Genomic DNA, 24,595 nt, shown 5'->3' with positions numbered 1-24,595 from the left:
AATTCTTATTAAAACACTAATTATTAAGGCCCCCAAATTGCAAGGAGAACATTTAGAAAACATATGGGATCGATAGTTGGTACTTAGGAAATCAATGAAACACATTTGTTTTTTTTAAATCGATCTTGGAGCTGAAGATAAAAAGACACCAAATGAGTTAGAATGTGAATTTTTCAGCATCTTACAGCTTATATATTAAAGCAAGATGTAAAAGATATATTTTACATTATCAAATTTTCCAAAAGCTACAGAAGATACCTGTAAGATTTTAAAGAATAACTTAAATTTTCATTGGGTAAATCAACAGCAACAGAAACACAACCTTTTACAAGGTAAAGGGAAGTAGATGAGAGTCCCCGAATTTATTTTTTTTTAATTTTTTTTTTTTGGAGACGGAGTTTCGCTCTTGTTACCCAGGCTGGAGTGCAATGGCGCGATCTCGGCTCACTGCAGCCTCCATCTCCATGGTTCAAGCAGTTCCCCCCTGCCTCAGCCTCCCAGGTAGTTGGGATTAAAGGCATCTACCACCAAGCCCACCTAATTTTTTTTTTTTTTTTTAGTAGGGAAATGGGGTTTCATCATGTTGGCCAGACTGCCCATGAACTCCTGACCTCAGGCAGCCTGCCCACCTGGGCCTTCCAAAGTGCAGGGATTACAAGCGTGAGCCACTGTGCCCGGCCGAGCTCAATTTTTTTTTTTTTTTAAAAATTTTGGAGTGACAGGGTCTTGCTATGTTGCCCAGGGTGTTCTTGAACTCGTGGACTCAAGTGATCTTCCCACCTTGGGCTTCCGAAGTGCTGGGACTATGGATATGAGTGACTGTTCCAGGCCAGGGGAGTTTTAACTTGCAATGATTTTATAAGAAATCCGCTTCTGAGAGTCCCAGAAGGTAAAATAGTCCCCTTTCTTCTAAACATACTTGACCACTACGTTTCATGTTCTTCTATTAACCCTCCTATATTTGCCAACCCTCAACCTGTTAGAAGCAGTAAATGGGACTCTAGAGTGGATCTTAGCAACACCGTAAGGTCCAGACCCCTAGCTTAGAGCCGAGAGCAAGACGTCCTGTGGGAGGAGAAGGGAGAGCAGGAAGTTGTCCAAGGTCACATATAGAGTTAGAGGCGGGGCCGGGATGGGAAGCCCGGCATGGAGACCCCAGGCTGTCTCTCTGCCATCTTGTTGTGAGGCTCCCTGAAGAATGCCTGTCACTCCTGCTGACATGTTACTGACCAAGTGGGCAAGAGGAATTGGTCAAAACAGTTGAATAATAAATGCTTATATTTTCTCTTGACCCCGAGCCACATCCCCCCTTCTCAATCTTGTTTGCAAGGTTCAAGGTTCCTTTAGAAGCTGGTGACCTTGCCCTTCCTAGCCTGTGGATGTCGCTCTCCATCCATAAGCCTCCCTTCCAGCGACCCAGTTTGCAGCAAAGACTATAATTTTATTTTGGGTTTGGATATACTGATTACATTTTAGCTTCTGGTATATTTTCTTACCTGTCACAGCCATTAAATTTATTTTAATAGTTACTCTACTCTCCTGATAGCCACTAAAGGGGGAATTGGATATTGTCTATCAATTGGTTAGTCTGTGAACTAAGGCTGTATCTAATTACAAGGCATTGTATCGGTTCTGATTTATTAACCATTTACTGGGCTTTGGAGAAGGCAACATTTTTAGTAGTACGGCTGAGCCTGGTTGTAGCTTTCCAGGAGGGCAGGGTGCCCGGAATATCTGATCTTACAGTTATTACTTTGTGTCATATATAATCTTGTTTTTTCCCTGCAACAAATAAATCTTTGGGACTCCTAAGGAAAAAAAAAATGGGAAAGAAAAAAAAAAACATTTGTGGTTACAGTATAATAAAAATAAACTGTTCGTTGTGACTGCAGCTGACATTTATCAGCCTGTTTCTGGGTGCTCTTTCTCTCTCTCTATAATACAGAACATAATTTGTCACTTTGTAAATACATTCCAGTCTAAATCCCTGCCAGCATCTGTTAGTGTTTGAAGGATTAATGTGTTACCCTGTGTATGTCTGCACTTCCAGGGAACAGAGTAGCATGTGATTACTGATCTTGGGAGAGCGGGATGAAAGAAGGTGTATTCTGTGCTTTTTCATACTCTTAGAGTTGTCTCGGCCTTTTTCTGATTTTTCTTGTCTTTATCCCATTCTGTCTAGGTACCTGGAATTTCATCCTTTGCCAGGATGCCCCTGGTCCCCAGCCTTCCTTTTGTCTGTGATAGGCACAGTTGAAGGCATAGTATGTCACGTGTACTATGGGTTGAGCTGTGGATGATTCTTTGGGTCAGTTAAACTCGGGTTCAAGTTCTTACTCCATCTAATTTATGAGTTCAAGTTATGTGACTTCCATTTCTTCACTTGTGAGATGAAGATCCTAATACCTACTTCTCAAAGATGTTGAGGATGAAGGGAAAAATCAATGTTAATGCAAAGCGCCCAGTTAAGCACCTGCCAAGAGTAACTGGTGGGTGTGTGTCATCTTCTGACTTCGTTAGCGTCATTGTCTTCAGCGCTTTTGTGGAGCCCAAAGCACTGGAGGAACCCAATCCCATGAGCCAGCTGGTGGTTGTGTTTTGGTTTTGTGTTTTTCGTTTGTTCTTACTGGTTAGTGGGCTCTGTTTGTTGAGAAATACGTATCTGTAAATCAGGTGCTTGCTAGCGTTCTTGGCATACAGAGCGTCCTGCCAATAAGAAACTGCGCTTCCCAGTGAGGCTTGCAACTGAATCTGGGCAACATGGAACGTTACTTCAGTAACGACAGACAGACTCAGATTCCTGCTGGAAGGTCCATACTTGCTGTCCCCAGCAGGATCCTGGAATTCCCTGAATGATAGCGTTCCCTGTAATTCTTTCCATATTCTGAAGTGGCTCTATAGAGCGCCCATCACCTTTTATCTACTGCTGTCGTTTAGATTAGGAAAAGATTCCCGGACATGGAAGAAATGGCGTCATTACTAACTCTTCTGTAAGCAGTCTCTCTATTTCTTGTTTTCATTCTTTGGTTTTTTTGTGTATACTTCTGCCTGCCACACCTCCACGGTGCCGGTTCTCCCCACCAAATTTCTGTGTCTTCATTTGCAACTCTGTTTTCTCCCTAGAGAGGAAAAGCGTGTAATTCTCTTTTCATTAGAGAAACAGTGTTTTGGTTTGGGTTTCTGAAGTACAAATGCATAGGAACTGGAAGGAAGTATTAGTCCCATGTGCCAGGTGGCCAAGATGGGGCTTGTGATTTGAAGCTTCTTTTCCTAGGTTCTGGAAAGTATCACTAGTTGATCAGGGAATACGTCTTTGGGCCCATTGGAAAATGTCTATTCTGAGCACCCTGAATGCCCAGGTATTGACATACATGGGTAATGTCTAGAAACTCTTATTTCAATCTACTGATCATTTTTGGCAAATTCCTTGAGATGTCAAAATACATTTCAAAAATGTTTCATCTTCAAGAAGATATGTGGAATGACAGAAACCATTTAATGCTGATATGTACAAAGTGTAATACTGTTAAACTTTTAGATTCTTTAATAGACATATGTTGCAAGGTGAAATGTTTACAGATGCTCCCTCCTATGCCCATCCACACATCCCTCACTCTTTGTGCTCTTTGAGACTATTATGCTGTTTATTGTATACTTCATCAAATAGTGGGTAATAAAGCGACAGATACTCTAAGGGATGACATGGCATTCTCCGTTTTTTCTCATGCATTCATTGGAACCTAAACATAATACTAATTATAAGACTTTTAGACTTCAGAGGCACATACTCTTTTTCTAAAACAATGATCGGCTAACTGTGCTTTTCAGGGCAGAATTCTTGCTCAGTACCTGGTTTTGTAAATAAGTTTTACTGGAACACAGGCACACCCCTTTTTGTATGTATCATCTGTGACCACTTCTGCTTTCATGCTGCAAAAGCTGAGTATTTGGGAGATACTTGCAAAACCTAAAATAGTATCTGGCCCTTTAGAGAAAAGATTTGCCAGTCTCTGTTCTAGAGGACTCCTGGCCATTTGGAAAGAAAAGTCTGTTCCATTAATGGAAAATGAGCAAGTGGTTGGGTTAGTAGTTTCTTTCTACACATATAGAAACAGTTCCTATCATACCTGACTCAGTTGTCAAACTTGCTTAACCCAAAGCCTGGGGGATGGATATAGGAGAATAGTTGAAATTGGGTGTGGTTTTATTTCATCACAATAGTTAGAATTTTAATGGTCTAAATCAAACTTGTTTAACCTGTAGCCTGTGGGCACCTGTGGTCCAGGACAGCTTTGAATGTGGCCCAACACAAATTAATAAACTTGCTTAAAACATGATGAGATTTTTTTTTGCGTTTATTTTAGCGCATCAGCTATCATTAGGGTTAGTGTATTACTATTTGATGTGCGGCCCAGGATAATTATTTTCCAGTGTCACCCAGGAAAGCCAAAAGATTGGACACCCCTGGGAATAAAACAGAAAAAAGGTGTAAAAGGCTTTGATTTCATGGACAAAACAACATTTTTATAAGTACAGTATTTATGGATGTGGCTCCTTCATAATCTCCTGGCTCAGGGATAATTTCCGGGCTAGGGGGGAGGTTGTGGCGTGGAGACAGCCGTTCTGTTTTGCCAGCAGGATTGACTTTTCACCGTGGAGGGCAAACTACCATCCCAGTTCTGCCAACTTCTAATTACAACTTTGGAGCAGATTTTGCATGATTTTTCAGCCTTTGCTTGATTTGTAAGCTAGAAGTAATTGTGTCAGCTTAGAAAGGGCTCAGTAGGGTAAAATACGGCCGCGTCTGTAATCTCCTCTTTCGTGAACAAAGGGTAGGTTCTCAAAAGTCTTTACCATGAGTGAAATGGGTGTTATAAAATTTATACAGAGAAGAATGTGGTAGGTCCTACATGAGTGATGACAGGTGATGCTTAGGTTAACTGGAACAGGTGGCTCTCAGCCACAATTCCCCCACATCCCCTTCTGGGTGATGCTGTGTAGACCTGATACCCCGGAAAGAAGCGTGGCCTCTTAAAGTCAGTGCTGTACTTTAGTTTTCTCGATGTACCAAATATACCAAAGCCTCTTTTTAAGGTGGTGAAAGCTCTGGATCGCCTGATTGCACTGCAGATGCTAGAAGCTCTTCCCACAGAGAACATCTATATTTGTAAGCCAGGGAGAACGGGGAAGATGCTGTGTATAAACACTGAAGAGGCAGGGAGAGCGTGCACTGAGGCCAAGCTGCTTTCACATGCATTCCATCGTGAAGTGGCTTCTGATGGACATTTGTAGGGTGGCGTCCCCTCCCTGTCCCTCCCCACTCTATGGTTACCTAGGATGCTCTTTGCAATACACGCAGTCTGTAACTTAGCTGGCCTTTAGCAAAATTGCCCAACGCGGTTCATTTGTGCCATTTGGCCACAGGAAAAGAGACTACAGAGCCAGCCAGATTCAAACGTGGCCCTGTGCTGTTGCCCCAACCAGCTGGCTGCACGTGTGCCCTGACAGGACTGGACATCCAGACACTGCTCTGTGTCTCCTGGAAGTGTCAGCTGCTCTCCGCTTCTCCTCATGGACACCCTGCCTGCCTTTCTCTGCATTTCTCAGGCTCCGTCTCTCTCTCTTTCTTTCTTCTCCTCTCATCCCCTCCCAATCCTCTTCTCTTTCTCACTTCTTGCTTCCTCTATCCTTTTTCTTTTCTGAAGAGTTGGTTTTCTCATTGAACTTGTGATACATGCACATTAAAAGAAAACTCACCACTAATATGGAAAATTAGAAATATCACAGCTAACATTTGCTCGTGACTTACTGTGTGCTAGACATTATTCTGCGTTTACACAGTGAGTTCCGATTTTTCCTCTGTCACAGTAAGTTCCAACAGACGGTGAATAATATTGCCGTGAATACACTGAAACCCACACCTTTCATACTCAGAGGTATCTTTTAAGTGTGAAGTAACAGGAAAAAACGGTGGAAAACAGAGTCAGAAAAAGATTTCCATTTAGCTGTCTTGACTAAGTTACTGGAAGTCTCACTCCAAAGCGTAAAGAGAAGAACCAAAATAGGTTCAGAATGAAGGGGTGCACAGCAGCTGGCAGGGGTGGGTATCACAGCAGCTGGCAGGGGTGGGTATCACAGGCACAACAGAGAAGGAGGGTCAGCTCATCCGGCCCGTGCTGGCCACGCAAATGGACCTACTACCGTATTGGCGGGCTGGACTGATTTCTCGTTAATTTCCGAGCAAAGCTCAAGGAGGCAAACATTTTCATTACATACATGTTGTGGACCAGTTTCTCCAGAAACGTTTCTCTCTGGGGAAGGATTAATAAGCACCATCAGAAATCCAATTAAACACAATTGCTAAAAGCCAACAAATACGTTGCTTGTGGATACGGATGTGTATAGTGATGTGTATGGTGCTGGTCTTTTATGTAGGAGTGATAGAGGCGGCTCAGTACCGTAGTGGAGACCATGAGGCCGGGCACAGTGGCTCACGCCTGTACTCCCAGCACTTTGGGAGACTGAGTTGGGTGGATCACATGAGGCCAGGAGTTTGAGACCAGCCTGGCTAACATGGCGAAACCCCGTCTCTCCTAAAAATAGAAAAATTAGCCAGGCGTGGTGGCACGTGTCTGTAGTCCCAGCTACTTGGGAGGCTGAGGCATGAGAATCGCTTAAACTTTGGAGCTGGAGGTTGCAGCCAGCCCAGATCACACCACTGCACTCTAGCCTGAGGGACAGAGCACGGTCTCTCAAGAAAAAAAGCATGGATCTAGGTGCCAGACAATCTGAGTGCTTATCTTTGCTCCAAAACTTACTGTCTTTATGATCTTGGGCAAGTTAACTCATCTCAGCCTCAGTTCCCTGCTTAGCAAGATGGAATGGTGTTACTACCTGCCTCAGAGCTGTTGAATGGGTGAATTCATATACAAATGTTGTTGGAGCAGAGCTCAGAACATAGTAAGGACTGTGTAGGAATTGGCCATCATTAATATTGGTAACTGGATCAACATCAAGTTGAAAATACCGTTTACACTGGGAAAAGGAAAAAGAAGAGAAATAAGAGAAAGAGGTATGCTGGGGATGTCAATGCTATCTACAATGATTTCTTTAACATCATTTTAAATGTTTCCATTCCTATTCTGGCCTGTTTTTGAAGTATATCTGTAATTATTATAATAAAATTGTGGATTCTGTCCTCTTTATTTATTTATTTATTTATTTATTTATTTATTTTTTTGGAGACGGAGTTTCGCTCTTGTTACCCAGGCTGGAGTGCAATGGCGCAATCTCGGCTCACCGCAACCTCCGCCTCCTGGGTTCAAGCAATTCTCCTGCCTCAGCCTCCTGAGTAGCTGGGATTACAGGCACGCACCACCATGCCCAGCTAATTTTTTGTATTTTTTAGTAGAGACGGGGTTTCACCTTGTTGACCAGGATGGTCTCGATCTCTTGACCTCGTGATCCACCCGTCTCGGCCTCCCAAAGTGCTGGGATTACAGGCTTGAGCCACCGCGCCCTGCTTCTATTTTTTAATCTTATTATTATGTCTATCTTTTGTCTTTCTCCATATTCAGGGAGAAACATTTAAGTTTCCCTTCCTTATAACTGATTATTTTCCTTGAGATGAATTCTGGTCTTTACCATCTGCCAATGTTCTGTGAGTTTTAGTTCCTCTGTAAACTTTTACACTTGATCTTAGCCAAAAGGCTGAGAAGTGATTCCTCTATAAACTTTTAAACTTGAAACTTCTTTATTTTAGGTGGGGAGTAATCCATTGTTAACCCCCTTCTGATTTTTCTCAGCCTCTTTTTTTGTTTTGTTTTTGTTTTGTATTTCTGTTTCATTGAGATGCACATAAATTGGAAGATGGCCAATATTTCTAACAAGTTGTTTCCTGAAACAGAGAATGTTAAGAGGTCGGCTTGCTCTGAGACTTTGTTGTGATTTTTTCTTTTTTCCTTTGTCCTTTCTTTTGTTATCGCTTGCTTTTATTCTCACTTTTTTATTTGCTGTTCTTCATCCTTTAATTAGCATTTACACTAATGATTAGAGTGTGTGACGTGACCTTCGATATGCCCAGGTAATTTTTCTCGAGTATATGAGTTACTCAGTTGATATCCACAGTTACTCGGTGTCACTGTTTTGCAAGTTTCAGTTGAATGTGACATTTTTGTTCTAAAATTTTCTCTGCTTCTACTTTCTAGTTCTGACTCTCTGCAAAATAGGTTTAACTTTTTCATTTTTAGATGAAAACCATTTATTTTCAATTTCTAGGTTAACTACATCACAGTTTAAAAAAAAAACGTGATCTTTGTGATGGCCGGAATTTGAAGTATGTTGAAATTGCCTCTGTGATCTGGCTCATGGTTAATTTCAGGAATATGTGATTGAAAAGCATGCATATTTTTATGTATAGTATTCTGTAGCTCTTTTACATGATTTATAGTCTTTCATTGATTTTTTTTTTTTGCCCATTCAATCTAAATATTCTGTTTTGTCCACTTTACTTATTTCTATTATAAGTAGTTAAGCTCTTCCACTAAGATTGTTCAATCCACCTATTCTTTCTGTTTATGGCTGTGTTATTTGGAACATGCAGGTTCATGCATTATTCATATTATCTGTAGTGTTTGGTTGGTTATTTTTTTTGCCTAAAATTTCACTTTTATTTATGGTAATTTTTGCCATACTAGCTGCTCTGCTTTCAAAAATTTTCTGATATTTTTCTTTTACAAAACTCTTTTAACCTTTTGATATTTCTGTTTTAATCGTGTGTGTTAGGTAGGCAAGGATAGCTGCTAGGACAAATATTTTCCGATGCTTCAATAGCTTAACAAAACGGTAATTTATTTCCAGCTTCTGTAACAGTGCTTATTGGGCTCTGAATTGGTACTGGAAGTAGACATGATCATGTGGGAGATGATGTGTGTGGGTGTTGTATGGGCTAGGCCTTGAAGAGGTGTATCTCACTTAGATTTATATTCCACTGGCCACCTCTGAGTTTCACAGCTATGCCTGATTGTGAAGGAGACTGGGCAATGACTGTAGTTGAGTATCCTGGAAACGAAGGCACAGGAATCTTGGGAACGTCTGGTAGTCTCTGTACAGTCCTTACATCTGGACCCCGAATACGGTTTGCTTCCTTATTCTCACACAGAGAACACATTCACTTTTCTTCCAAAGGCAGGGTCTCAAAATCCTGTTTAATTCTTTAATTCTGTGCAAATTCTAGGGTCTCCTTCCTGCTTAAATGTGGTTCCTTATGGCCCTGTGGCATTCAAAAAGGCAGCCTATTTGTGCCTTGATCCCCACCACTGCCCTGTGCAATAAAAGGTGGTGTAGAGATAGCTTATTGGCAGCAAAATCACCATTTTCAAAAGAAAAGAATGAGAAACCTGCGGCTCCATGACAGTCAATGATAGCATCTTGCTGGGCAGGTAAAGAACCTTGTGGTAAGAGAGCGTTCTTTATCCAGGTCTTAAATCTGCTGTCTGGAGGGAAGTACCCTGTCCATTATTCTCCGTGGTCCCATCTGACCTGGATCTAGAGTAGGGTTACTCTCCTTAGGGGCATTAGCAGCTATCAGCCCACTTCCTTCTGCTGCGTGGTTGAGGCTCAGTTTGTTTGTAGCAGTTATAGGCTTTTAAGGTCAGATTGATTTTTTTTCACCATATAATTTCTTAATAGTCTTTTTTTTTTTTTTTTTTTGAGATGGAGTTTCGCCTGGTGGCCCAGGTTGGAGTGCAATGGCATGCATGGTTGCATGATCTGCAACCTCTGTTCTGCTTCCCAGTTTCAAAGGATTCTCTTGCCTCAGTACCACCCCACCAACGACGTGCCGAGTAGCTGGGATTACAGGCACGCACCACCACGCCCAGCTAACTTTATGTATCTTTTGTAGAGACAGGGTTTTACCATGTTGCCCGTGCTGGTCTTGAACTCCTGACCTTGTTAGCCACCCACCTCAGTCTCCCAAAGTGCTGGGATTACAGTCGTGAGCCACCGTGCCCGGCCTTTAATTTTTTAATAATCTTACTGGATTCAGATACATCAAATACATTTGTTTCTAGTTAATTCCTGAGTAGTACCCCCACCAGTCTATCCTAGACATGAAGCTGAAGTTGCTTTATTTTTCTGATTTATCATCATGCCTCTCTCTAAACTCAGTGGCAACTACCATGAGGCTGTCTGGAATAACAAGCTTGGTTTGAAAAGTAGCATCATTAATCTGACAAATGCTCCTGGGCTGAATTATTTGAATTAACTCAGAAGTTGTGATGGGCTATTTTCTCTCAAAGACTTTTGCAGGCTTATTTTATGCTCTTTGGACTCCAGACTCGATTGACTTTTTCAGCTCCGTAATGTCCTAACTTTCATTTCTGCTTGCATACTGGACAATGCTTTTTTCAAAAGCACATCTCTTTCTTGTAATATCTTAGTAAAAGCAGCATGGAGCAGCCAGCACACACTGACATCCTGGCTCTTCCCTAGAGCTTCAGACTCAGTAGTTACTAGATCTATCTTCTGAGTTATGGCAGAGTAGATTTACCAAATCTCTTCCATTGTAAAGACACGGTCTGCATGGGTATCTCTTACTGACAGGTGGCTTTGCCTATTTGGTGAGTAAGATACCCAAGCTCATTTCATTTAGTTGCTGTACTGTCCCCTGGGAACTCACTATAACTTAAGTTTATCTCATGGAAGGTGGAAGTATGGGGAACCCAATTCATATGAGAAACAGCCCAGGAGTTACTTCTCTTCTGCTTAGTGACCGTTAGTGGAAACGTAAATATCTCAGTTCAATGCAGTGTAGGTCAGGAAATGTGGCTTTCTGTCTAGTCAACCTCTTTGCGCATACTATGGAAAGGGGAGAACTATTCTGAGGGACAGCTGGTTCTTTCTGTCTGCAGCGTATCTTTTTCATACATCACAGAACTATTTTTTAAGTTCTAGTCTGTTGGTTTCTGCCTTTTAATGTGTGAATTTAAGTTGATTCATGTTTCTTATGATTACTGATAAATTTGAAATAAATTTTGTATTTCTTCACTGTCAAGCTTTTCTTAATATTTTACATTTTTTCTTGGCATATATATGTGTATTTTTTGATACAGAGTCTCACTGTCGCCGAGGCTGGAGTGTAGTGGCGTGATCTCAGCTGAATCTGCCTCCTGAATTGAAGCAATCCTGCCTCAGCCTCCCGAGTAGCTGGCATTACAAGCGCTTGCCACCAGACCTGGCTAATATTTGTATTTTTAGTAGAGATGGGGTTTCACTGTGTTGGCCAGGCTGGTCTCGAACTCCTGACATCAAGTGATCCACCCGCCTCGGCCTCCTAAAATGTGGGGATTATAGGCGTGAGCCATTGTGCCCGGCCACGAGGCATATTTTTGGATTGATCAAATTTCTTTTTATCTGAATGATGATATACATCATTTCTCCTCCCTGTTGCTCATTTGGAAGCTAATGATTCTTTTCTTCGTTCCTTTCTGTCTTTCCCTTTTCTTCTGTCTCTGTCTGTTACTCTTGAAAGTCTAATACACGTCTCAATTTTTTCTTAGCATGTAACGTTAACGACTGTCATTCTAATCAACAAAGCCAGACCATGCATGATTTAATAGCTCAGTGAAATCCTTTCTCCTATAAAACAAATTTCACTTGTTACTGTTGTTTTTCACTTGTTACTTGAACTGCAGTTCCTTCAATTCATTTTCGAGTGTGATTTATTTGGTCCTGTAGCTACACCAAATGATGCACATAATTTGGCTATAACTTGACTGTGATGGCTGTTTTTATGTTTACGGTATTTTGAGTCCTCACCTTTTTCTCTCTCTCTCTCTTTTTTTTTTTTTTTTTTTTTTTTTGAGCCAGAGTTTCCCTTTGTCACCCAGGCTGGAGTACAGTGGCATAATCTTGGCTCACTGCTACCTCCACATTCCGGGTCCAAATGATTCTCGGGCCTCAGCCTCCAGAATAGCTGGGATTACAGGCATGTGCCACTACACTCAGCTAATTTTTAAAATTTTTTAAATTTTTAATAGAGACGAGGGTTTCACTATGTTATCCAGGCTGGTCTCGAACTCCTGACCTCAGGTGATCTGCCTACCTCAGCCTCCCAAAGTACTGGGATTACAGTTATGAGCCGCTGTGTGTGGCTACTTTTCCTGTCCTTACACGTATTATGGTGGGAACCCATATCTGCAGATACCATTGTAAGCAGGAAACCTTATTTTTTTCTGAGACACATTAAAGAATATTTTCTAGTGTATCCATTAAACATCCTGCTTTGCTCCTGCAGATCCTCTGACAGAGTTCTCTCTTTAGATTCATCTATGAATTAAAAATAACTGTTGTGGTCGTTTCTCAAGCGTAATGATACTGTTACATGTTTACTGCATACTCTGCATTCCGAACACATTTCCGTCACGTGCAGTGTGGCCAGCTTCCGAGAGGCCAGTTCCTCCTTCGATTCATTTTCAAGTATGATTGTTCCACCAGACGGCCTGAAGATCCAGGAGAGATGTCTGGATTTCCAAATAGCTTATGGAATATTGTTGCTGCCAATATGACTAGCTTACTTTTATTTCTCCTTATGGCTTTTCCTCGTGTTTGATCGTATGTTATATAGCCACTCATTTATTTTCCAAATTAAAGCCTGTCCCAAAAATTTTCTCAGTGCTATTCACTGTGCATCAGGTACTAGAGACATAGATATGAAACTGTACGTTTTAATTTACTGTAAATGTCAATGTGAATTATTTGTTGTTTTGCTTTTCTTTCATAGTCTGCTGCAGGGTTCTTGGGAATGGAAATTGTTGTAACCTTTTTGGAGGACACTCAGTAAAATCCATCAAAATTTAAAATGTGGTTATCTCTTGACATAATGATTCTACTTCCAGGAATTAATGTTACAAAAGAAGATTATATTTTGCTAAGTATATGAATCGAAGCATTCCTTTCAGTAGCAAACAAAACAAACAAAAAACCCACCTGGAAACAACATAAAATAATAATTACAACAGAAACAATGAGTAACGTTTATAGGATTTTATTTTATTTTTTATTGTTTTTTCAGACGGAGTTTTGCTCTGTCATCCAGGCTAGAGTGCAGTGGCATGATGGTGGCTCACTGCAACCTCTGCCTCCTGGATTCAAGTGATTCTTCTGCTTCAGCCTTCCAATTAGCTGGCATAGGACCTGTCACCATGGCCAGCTAATTTTTGTGTTTTTGTAGAGATGGGATTTCACCATCTTGGCCAGGCTGGTCTTGAACTCGTGACTTGCAATGATCCACCTTCCTGGGCCTCCCAAAGTGCTGGGATTACAGGCGTGAGCCACCACGCCCGGCCGCTTCATGTAGATATTATCTAGCAATTTTCACGGACTTAAATAAGGAAGCTCAGGTGTAGAGAATGTAAGTAAAATGTTCCCAAACCTAGTGAACTATGTGCGGTGATTTTTAATAAATGATTGAACATTCTTATAGTGGGCTGCACATACTGGTTAAAAAGAATGGGCATAGAGCTCTGTTTAGATATATTCCGTGATGTATTATTGAGGAAAACTGGATTGCGAAGCAACATGTGAAATACAATACTGTGTTTTTAGGAAAAGTCACACAATGTTTTTACATGTGTAGAAAATACACTCTGGAAGGATTTGAACCAGAGTGTCACTTTTCTTATCTTGGGGCAGTAGGACTCAGGTGATGTTTTCGCTTTATACGTTATCCACTTATGTATTATTTGTACTTTAATGAACCAGTTTTATTTTATTATTTTTTTCTTTTTCGTCTTTTTTGAGACAGAGTCTTGCTCTGTAGCCCAGGCTGCAGTGCAGTGGTGTGATCTCGGCTCACTGAAACTTATGCTTCCCGGGTCCCGATTCAAGCAATTCTCCTGCCTTGGCCTCCCGGGTAGCTGGAATTACAGGCACGTGCCATCATGCCCAGCTAATTTTTTTATTTTTTAGTAGAGACGGGATTTCACCATTTTGGAGAGGTTGGTCTTGAACTCCTGACCTCATGATCTGTCTGCCTCAGCTTCCCAGAGTGCTGGGATTACAGGCCTGAGCTGTCGGGCATGGCCAAACCAGTTTTATTTTTTACAACTAACGTTAAGTGTAAATAGATGAAGATCACTTAGGATGAACCGAAGTGCCTATGGCCACACACAGGCAGAAAACCTCAGTACTATTGATATTTGGGGACAGAGAATTGTTTGCTCTGGGGGCTGTCCTGCGCACTGTAAGATGTCGAGTAGCATCCCTGGCCTGCCGCCTAGCTGCCAGGTTACTTTCCAAGAAGTTGCAACAAGCAGAGATGTCTGCAGACATCAGCAGATGTCCGCTGGCGGTTAGATGGCCCGTGATGGAGAGCCAGAGCCGACTGTGCTCACACTGGGCTATCAGGATGTAGTTCACTCCCTTCGAACAGCTGGAACCAAGGCCATCTTCCTCCATTTGAGGATCATTCAGACTTCACAAGTCCTCGGTGTGGAATGTAAAAATCCTTTAGACCAGAACACAAATCTTGTTTTGGTCTTTTTGTTCAATTTAAACACTGCTGACTTGCAGTGATCACCGGGTTCCAAATCTCCGTGTCTGGAGCTACACATTTCTTTCTGAATCAAGGAGGTGGGGGGCACTGATTCTTCTTTTATCACTGACTTCCCCAAAGTGGGGAGTTCCAATGCTTAACAAGCTTCATTAAGAACACAGCTAGTAAACATTCAAAATACACAGACCGTTGCTGTTGAGAATGTAATTATGTAGTAAATTAGCTGATGTCCAGTGTGTTGCCTTTTAAGCACATCTCTGAGGTTTTCAGTACTTACATAAGATACAGGGCATGTTTATTAAGAGTCTTCAACTGTGTATAAAACTAGAGCAGTCAAAAGTAATGGTGTCTGCTGAAGGATTCTTTATCATATGAATTTACCTTTAGTCATCTATTATTTATTTCAGCTATTTTATATGCCATTATAATAAATATTATGACAGAGAAAGCTTTTATGCTTCAACTTATTGTACTCGTCTTTACTTGCCTGCAATCCTTCAGGAAAATGTAACCACGCTTTACCTATAGTTAACGTAAATCATCACTTACATTAGAATGAAAAATTCACTATGAAAAAGGGCTCTTTCTTCAATAGCAAGGCATAAATGCACAATCATGTTGGCTGCCAACCTCCCGTGTCATTCACTGTCCTTCCTTAAACTGTTTTTAAGCTGCAAAGTGAATATATTGCATCGAGGGAAATTGGAAGGTTTTGGAATTTTTTTACTCCCTTGTTAGTTTCTGGCAAGATAAGCATTTTTTATCCGGATTGCAAAATATTGCCAATTACTGTATAAGCAGTTTTAATAGTTTTGCTTTCCATGGCACGTAACTCATCCACCAAATTAAATAAGCTGTTATCTGGTGCAATTTCTCCTTGAATAGACTTACAATTACCTATAGATATTGACACGGTTATTTTATAAATTGAGTTCCAGCAACACAAAGCACAAATTTTGGCCTGTATATAATGAGGGAAGAGTTGTCACGATTTTCTTATTAGGGATGTTTGTGTATTTTGGCAGAGGGACGTCGGAAGGGGAACTGGAGCAGAGGAGGGGGGCCTGCAGTGAAGGTTGATAATGGATGGTTAATTTGAAGGTGAGGAACGGCAGACTGAGCCTCTGTTCTTCAAGACTTCCGAAGGAAAGAAAAAGTAAAGGAAATCCAGGGCTTTGGTGGGGATCATTTTTGGTGTGGTTCTGTATTTTAAAATGAGGAATCCTTTCCAAATGTGTTTGCCTCTTAAAAACGAAGTGGGGTCAGGTGCGGTGGCTCACACCTGTAATCCCAGCACTTTGGGAGACCGAGGTGGGCAGATCACCTGAGGTTGGGAGTTTGAGACCAGCCTGACCAAAGTGGAGAAACCCCAGCTCTACTAAAAATACAAAATTAGCCAGGTGTGGTGGTGCATGCCCATAATTCCAGCTACTCAGGAGGCGGAGGCAGGAGAATCGCTTGAACCTGGATGGTGGAGGTTGTGGTGAGCCGAGATCACACCATTGCACTGCAGCCTGGGCAACAAGAGTGAAATGCCATCTTAGAAAAAAAAAAAGAGAAAAGAAAAAAGCAAAGTGTCTGATAAAATGTGTTGAGCCAGGGAAACGACTCTCGAATTCTCCCTTTTCCTGCAAATCCTATCAGAAAGAACATTTATAAGGGACGACTTTTTATCTCTAGGCTTGGCACAGATTGGTAAAGTCCCCATTGTGCTGACACATGATGCTGATTTGGGTTTGACTAAGGTAAAAGAATCACTAGTCAATAAAGCAACTGTGTCCTCATGCATTTTCCAGCGTAGATGGCGCCATCCATCGCCACCATTACCGTCAGCTAAATAATACTAGAAAAATTAGTGTTACGAAGTCCCACAGATGATATTGATGATTTATTAAACCAGTTTAGTTGGATCTCCATTGTAATTCAGTGAATAATACCATGTCAATACTGTGCTCAACACTAGTGTCTCTTGCTGTTGTAAATGTGACAACTCCTATTTAAGGTTTTAGAACATAAAATCAGCACGAGAACATGTAAAGTGGAAGGGTGAGAGACACCAGCATAATGCAATTAAGGCCCATTGGATTAGAATTTGCAGGATGCCATTAGCAGTAAGCTCTGAATGTAGATTATTGCCGTGGTTACATTTTCTCTTGCAGCAGTAACACTTCTCTTGTAAATTCTAAGTGGGTAAAATAAATATGATATAAAATAGACACAAATAAGAATATATAGATGATGTTAATTTCTTCGGCGCTTTCCGGTGTGAGGTTTTGAGGAATGTGAGGGCGGGTACAGCACGGTGTGGCCGTCTTGTGCTGGCATGAGCATTGGAACTGGCTGCGTCTCCGCTGGAAACACGGATCTGCGTCTTACTCACTTTGTCACTTTCACGTCTATCAGCCTCTGTTTCCTCATCTGTAAAATGGGAAAATTATAGATGCTTCAAAAGGTATTTCCTGTTAAAAGAAAACAAGCGTGTCATAGGTGTTTATTATTTTTGTTGCTTTTATGATCAATAGATATATGCAAATGAGAGCTTTTAAAATGTGATTCCAGAAATAAGTTTTTCTGTATGTGTCAGGGAGGGGTAGATATATAGCCATCCAATCAGCGTCAATCGGTACCTCGAGGTGAGATCACAGAATAGCTAATTTCCTGTAAACAGGAACCCTGGCCTCCGCCGTTGCATGTGACAAGTCCCCCAGCTAAAAGAGCATTTCCTCTGGGTATAATGGAGGCCACGCTCAGCACTTCCATTTAGAGCATCTGGGCTTCTTCCACCTCCAGGCACCGTACCGAAGCGTTCCTGTTGTTGACCCCCTTAGTGATGATGCTTTCAACACAGTATAACAAACAGCTGCTGCTTCGTGCTGCTAGATGTGCGGAAAGTGTGTGCCAAGGATTCTTTTGTGGGAGATAAGTAGAGAAGGCAAGGCCCATGTGCACCAGATGGGAGTATTTTTGAAGCATGCTCCCTAAGACCCAACAGCTTGGGCTGCAACCAACTATTTTGGTTCACTGTGGCAAGAAATCGGATAGGAGAGAGAACTCGTCAGTATCCTCCCAGCTTATCTTAGGCAGATTACAATTAACAAAGATTTTAAGGTAATAGTTTGTTGCTTTGAAAACTATGTTTCGTCACTGGACTACTCCTATCCTATGTTCTAAAGGCCTACTGCCTTGAGATGTTTCTTCTCCTCCCATTGTTTGTGAGCGTGACGTAGCTATGAGATGTTCCCTTTGAAGTGTTGCAGTGATGGAGAAGAAAAAAGAAAAAAGAGATTTAATCTGTGGGTGATGCATTTACCTTTAGAGGCAGTGTTAATGAATAAATGAATTTACTCTTATAAATGTTGTCTCCTTTATTTGGGACTTGGTGTATTGACGGTGTCAGTGAACCGTGCTACCGATGAATGCCCCTGTATCCAAGGGAGATGGGAGAAGCGAACCCGGGCTGTGGGTTACCAAGGTCAGGACAGCATGAGGCAGTTATGGATCTGATGGTTTCCCCTGGTCTTCGTCTTAGCCGCTGTGAGGGATTCTAAGGGGCAAGGAGGGTTATGGGAGATGAGCGGACAGGTACCTTGTGTGGACGTAATGGAATATAGAACAGTGATTGAAGTCTCCGTTGGTGTGGATCATGGCTCTGCAGTTAATATCTGGGTGAAGCTGTCCATGTTCCTTTTGAATGTCAGCTTCTCCATCTGTGAAGAGGTGGATGATCATGACTGTACCTGCTAGGTTGCTGTAGGGATGTATAACTGCCTGGGTGCAAGGACTCACATGGTCATTGTTTTGAGATCGCTTTTATTGGTCCGCGAGGACCCATTGAGGCCCAGTGGTGAAGAGTGCAGCATTGCACTCTTCACGGATAAGGTCACCTCCACGCTGTACGATCACGACAGTAACAAAACAGTACGCGATCATAATTAGGATCTAGAGTTATAAACTACTGATCAGGTGTCATGTTCTGCTCCAAGTGCTTTACATATATTACCTCACTTCTCAATAAGGCAGGTGCTGTTATTCTCAACTTGATGGAGGAACAAACTAAATATACAAGAAACTGTAATTTGTCCAGCCCCTAACCACCCCACGAAAAAAACAACAACAAGGGAGACCCGCAGTTACTAATAGGCATTATTAGAAAACAGTGGGCATCACATTTTGGCAGTCACCTTCAAAATAATGTTAGCAGCATATATTGAGAGCCCATTTTGTGGCTCATACTTTATACACACGATATGTAATCCTCACTGTTAACCATACAAGGCAATTCTGTTAGGCTCATTCATAACTAAGGCAGCTGAAGCCCAGAACATCCAAATAGCTTCCCTGAAGTCACATTGCCAGTGCCTTGGCCATGCTGGGCTGTGGTTCCAGGGCAGCCTGGCTCTGGTGTCTTAGCTGCAGATGATAGTATCTCCCCATTTCTCTGTTTAAATACCACCCCCACCCATATGGTTTCTTTGGATTCCCGTAGTATCGCATCAGAGTCACACATGGCTAATTTATAGTCAAAAAATGATACTAGAGATCACTGTTGCATAACAGGAAACCCCTTTGATTCTACACTTACCGGGGCTTGAGTCACTAAGATAGGTCTTAGAAGTTAATAAAGACTAGATCAAGAAGACTGGTATTGAAGGTGTCAGTGAACCGTGCTACCGATGAGTGCCCCTGTATCCGAGGGAAATGGGAGACCTGTACCTGGGTTGTTTGATTGTGTCTTTCTGGCTGAGCCCTGGGTGTCAGAAGTGGGTGGGCCTCTGAGGTACCTAGAAGTTGCCTGATGCTTCACGTGTGGGATGCCACCTGTCTGGCTCTGTTTTAAAATGATAGTAGAGTCTGTATATGTAATTTAAAATAGATTAGCATTTCTGTTTTGCCTGAGATGAGCTTATGCTGGTGTGATCAGGAGGAAGAATGAGGATTTGGGGAAGGCAAATTCTGAGAGCCGTTTTACAGCATTTCAAGATGAAGTGATCTCGGTATGAACCTCTTACTGTTAAATAAACGTGGGAGGGTAGATGATTGGATGGATGGATGGATGAATGGATAGGTAGATGGGAAGATAGTTGGATCGACACACAGGTAGAAAGGGAAGGAGAGATACATGGAAGGCTAGCAGTTTGTTTTGCGATGGTGAGAGTTCTTTTTCCTTTTCACTCTCACAGTCTTGCTCTGTTGCCTAGGCTGGAGTGCAGTGGTGTGATAACGTCTCACTGCAGCCTCGACCTCCCAGATTCAAGTGGGCCTCTTGTCTCAGCCTCCTGAGTAGCAGGTGCACACCACTATGCCCAGCCAATGGGATTTTAGATGCTTTTTTTATATGGCCCATATTCATGTGTCTTAGTGACCTTTTTCTATAATGGATGTGAGTGTGAAATACGAGGTGACCGGAAACAAGCCCAGAGAGGTAGCCAGGGACCACGTCATGGACTGAGCTAATTATTCTTGTTCCTCACTCTCTGTTTTTCTTTCTCTTCTTTCTGAACACATGGCATGTTGCACCTTCTAGAAGCTAGACACAGCCACATGGCTTTGTTAATGAAATGTGAGCAGACGTGACATCTGTCACTGCTAAGTGGAAGCCTTTGAGATGCCACGTGCAGCTCACCACATTCCCTTCCACATGCCATAGAGGCTGGCAGTGTTAAAGACAACAGAGGCTCCATCCATCTGGGCGCTGGCTGGCCATGATGAGCTGGGCCTGCTGACCTGCAATGGGTGTGAAATATGGGCAAGTCAATTCCGGGTTGTTTTCAGTCATGGAGATTTGAGGGTTGTTCCTTACTGAAGCACATCCTGATTGGTGCAGAGGATCTTGTGAGCCTCGCTAAGGCAATCAGACTGCACCTTATTGGCCACTCTGATGTACTAAAGGGGGTTTTGTTGGTTTGTCAATGCAGAGAGCAGGCTTTGGCCAAATAAGGCCTGAACTTTTCATGTTCTAGATGGGTTGTGCTAATTCTAACACTTGTAAATAAAAGTCATGGTTTGATTAGTGGTGATGGTACAGTTCTGTGTCTTGAATGTGGTGATGGTTATATGAATCCATACACGTGATAAAATGTCATAGAATTATGCACAAAAATACAGCAAAAAAGAAAATAAACGCATCTCAACTTGTATTAGTTTGTTCTCACACTGCTATATAAACATACCTGAGAATGTATAATTTACCAAAATAACAGTTTTAATTGGCTTATGGTTCTTTGGGCTGTGCAGGCTTCTGCTTCTAGGCAGGCCTCAGAAAGCTTCCAATCATAGCAGGTGAAGGGGAATCAGGTACATCTTACTGAGTGGGAGCAGGAGGAAGAGAGAGGGGAGGTGCTACACTGTTTTTAAAAAGCAGATTTCAGCTGGGCATGGTGCCTCATGCCTGTAATCCCAGCACTTTGGGAGGTCTAGATGGGCAGATCACAAGGTCAAGAGATCAAACCATTCTGGCTAACATGGTGAAAACCCCGTCTCTATTAAAAATACAAAAATTAGCTGGGCGTGGTGGTGCATGCCTGTAGTCCCAGCTGCTCAGGAGGCTGAGGCAGGAGAATCGCTTGAACCTGGGAGGTGGGGGTTGCAGTGAACCGAGATAACACCACTGCACTCCAGCCTGGCAACACAGCGAGACTCCGTCTCAAAAAAAAAAAAAAAAAAAAAAAAGAGCCCTCAGGCCACCTCTGTCAGAAGACAGCACTAGGGGGATGGTGGTGCTAAACTGTTTTTCACCAGCCCCATGATCCAGTTACCTGCCATCAGGCCCCACCTCCAACACTGGGGATTACAGTTTAACACCAGATCTGAGTGGAAACACAGAGTCAAAGCACAGCAGGTGCCAGCCCAGTAATGACTGTGGTCTAGTGAATTGTGTCGTGCTGATGTTGATCTCGAGCTTTGGCTAACGCACTGTCTGTATGTAGGATGCATATATGGGGGAAGCTGGATGATGGGGATAGCGGTGTTCTGTATCCCTGTTTGGCCATGTTTTGTGAAGCTCTAATTAGTTTCAGATGAAAGTTAACAACAAAAATATCATGAGTTAAACCAAGAAAGTGAACTGTAGTCAGTTGCAGATTCACTGCCAGACCTGGCAGGAAATCTCACCTTGGTGGATGGCGTGTGTTGTCTTCACCTAACAATCAGCACTTCACCCTTCAAAAATGGGTTCTGTTTGCAATCTGTCAGCCCTTACCTTCTTACTTAGAGCGTGTCCCACTACAAACATGTCTGTAAAGCTTCTAAGTTAGACAATCAAAAGTGCAAACCCCCTAACACACATGTAAACACATAAACACACCCTAATTTAAAAGCTGCATTTTCCATCCCCTGGACTTCCTGTATTGCCTCCAGTTTCTCTCCATTGCTCAGGATTCATAGCAGAAATGGGAAACCTGATACCTAGGGCAAGAGAATTACCTGAATATTAGCGTGTGGACTTGAGTCACTACCCCCAGGAGCCTAGTAACCCACAGCTTGTGGATTAGTCTGTTGAACTACTTGATGGCTTGTGACCCCTTTTTCCCTTAGAGGTATATGTTCTGATTTGGTTCTTACTGGTAGTGGCAGCTCTGTTCTTTATTTTGAAGGGAAGGGGAAGAAAACTGACGAGTTGTAAGTTACTTATATAGAAGAACATATGCGCCGTGCTATCATTTCTGTTGAAATACTGCTTTGGGGTCACCATCTGGGAATGTTCTTCCTGTTTTATGGAGGAAATGGACATGCATTTTTATATGCAGCTTGCATGTCCCATGGCGTTTCCACTGGGGACTTTGCTGAACAGAACAGTTTCTTTACCACCCCCTCTGCAATACAATGAATGGCTGCCTTTCCCCTTGTGATCCATTCACATTTCTGTAAGATTCTGCACTGTGGCAGTGAGTGTCATGCTCCGAGTAAAAGGAGGTAGGGAGCAGAGGACTTGGAATGATGAAAAGTCACTTTGCTTGCTGACTCTGAATGCCCAGTTAAGTGGTTGTGTTGATGAGGCATGAGCATCTCTGGGACACTGACATGTATTACACATGGAAAAGATTTTTAATCCTTGAATAAGCACCAGTGACTCAGCTTGTCGGGTTCTGCTCCTCATCTGGAGGTCTATACCTCGCACAGGGTGTGACTTCACTCAGGTGCCTTTACTGTTCATGGTGGCAGTCTCCTTCCTTATAGCGGAAGAGACTCACCTTGGCAGATTGACTCTCTTGTCCTCACCTAACAGTCGGCCATTTACCCCTCAAAAATGGGTTCCACCTGCAATGTTAGCCATTACCTACTTGGAGTGAGCTTGACGTGACGTAAAGCATTTTTAGAAAAAATGGTTAGATTTACTTCAGTATAAATTACCTTATGAAAACCAAATTTTAAAAACCTCAAGTGTCGATTGTTTTAAAATAACATGCTGCCATTCTTGACTGCTAGAGCTTTTGTTAGTACTTTGGATGCAATTAAAACTCTGTGCTATCACATGTGAGAAGCTTAATAAATTCTATCACCAAAAACAAATAATAATAATATAGGCCAGGCACGGTGGCTCATGTCTGTAATCCCAGCACTCTGGGACGCTGAGGCGGGTGGATCACCAGGTCAGGAGATCGAGACCATCCTGGCCAACATGGTGAAACCCCGTCTCTACTAAAAATACAAAAAAATTAGCTGGGCGTGGTGGCACACACCTGTGGTCCCAGCTACTTGGGAGGCTGAGGCGGAAAAATCTCTTGAATCCGGGAGGTGGAGGTTGCAGTGAGCCGAGATCGCGCCACTGCATTCCAGCCTGGCGACAGAGCAAGACTGTTTCAAAAAATAATAATTATTATTTATAAGGAGTGATGCGGCCTCACCTTATAGCATACCCTTCAGCTCTATTATTCCCTGAACTTAGGAAACTAACAACCCACATGTTGGCATTTTCCCCTTTTCCTGGGTGAGGTTAATGTTTCTCCTCCTCCTTCCAAAATCTGCACGTTTGGGCATCTGCCGCTGCTACCCAAGACCAGGAATTTAAATCTCTGTTGGCCAGTTTGCCTCTGCCACGGATGTGCTGTTGGGGTTTGGGGATTTAATGAAATCACTTTCTACCACCTTTCCTTAAATCTGGGCTTAGTTACCAGACATGACTTGGATTCTTTAGGATCTGTCCCTCAATAATCTGGTCTGATGTGGCCTTCAGGAAGCATCTTTGGACATGATTGCCATCCCTGTATCCACTGTGCTGGCCTGTAACCCACACTGAATACCATTCATTGTCAAGTGACATCCGGGCAAGACTTGGGCACAAGAGACATCTTCTCTGCTAGTTAAGTTAATGAAATACCTTCTTTTCCAGACAGGATATTAGATGCTTATGAACCTGTATCCTTAAAACCTATGAGTAGATCACTAATCCTCATTTTTTACAGATTAGGAAACTGAGGCTCGGCGCTGTTAAACGGTCTAGAGTGAGTGTGCTTCCTAGCCATCACTGCCTGATGTTTATTGCTCAAAGCTTAGGCCTTGGATTAGAGCCCAGGACTTGGCGGCCAAGATAAGCCAGCTGCAGATACACTGAACATCTCAGCCCAGCTCCTGTCCTTTCCATTGCCTGGACAGGACACTCAGGGAAGAGGCTGTTCCCAGCAGTGCCATTTGCATCCCTCTTCATTGCCTTAGAGATATCATGTTATTCTCCTTAATCTTACTTAGGCCTCACAGTCTAGACTAGAATTCCCAAGTCAACAGTCAGTTTTACGGGACTCTTCTTATTTGAATAGGCAGGTGGCCCCGTGCTCTCGGCTTCTTGTCTTTTTGAGGAGCTAGGTCTAAGAAGGGATAGTATTTAATCTTGCACGCTGAAGTGCACCCCAATTTAAAAGTTTGGAGTGGCCTGTACACATTAGGCAGGTGGGAGGGGCAACACGGAGACCTGTCCTAGAACGATGCCGTAAAGAACGTGGCCGGTGGAACACAACTGCTTCAGATCCTATCCTCTGTTCTGGTTTTTTGCCAGGAGGGAAGTTAGGCTTCTGTGTCAGATTGACCTGGGGGGTCAGTTCTTGC

At 42.5% G+C, this 24,595-nt stretch overlaps 1 protein-coding gene across 3 annotated transcripts in view; it reads left to right on the top strand.

The window, feature by feature from the left end:
- WWOX (WW domain containing oxidoreductase) overlaps positions 1–24,595 on the top strand; it is a 1,146,684-nt gene that overhangs the window by 271,829 nt on the left and 850,260 nt on the right. The window lies entirely within an intron of this gene.

This window comes from Saimiri boliviensis, chromosome 1 (genome assembly GCF_048565385.1).
Source record: "Saimiri boliviensis isolate mSaiBol1 chromosome 1, mSaiBol1.pri, whole genome shotgun sequence".
Lineage (NCBI taxonomy): Eukaryota > Metazoa > Chordata > Mammalia > Primates > Cebidae > Saimiri > Saimiri boliviensis.
Note: the sequence above shows the minus strand (reverse complement) of the source record. Positions and strands in the feature narration are given on the sequence as shown.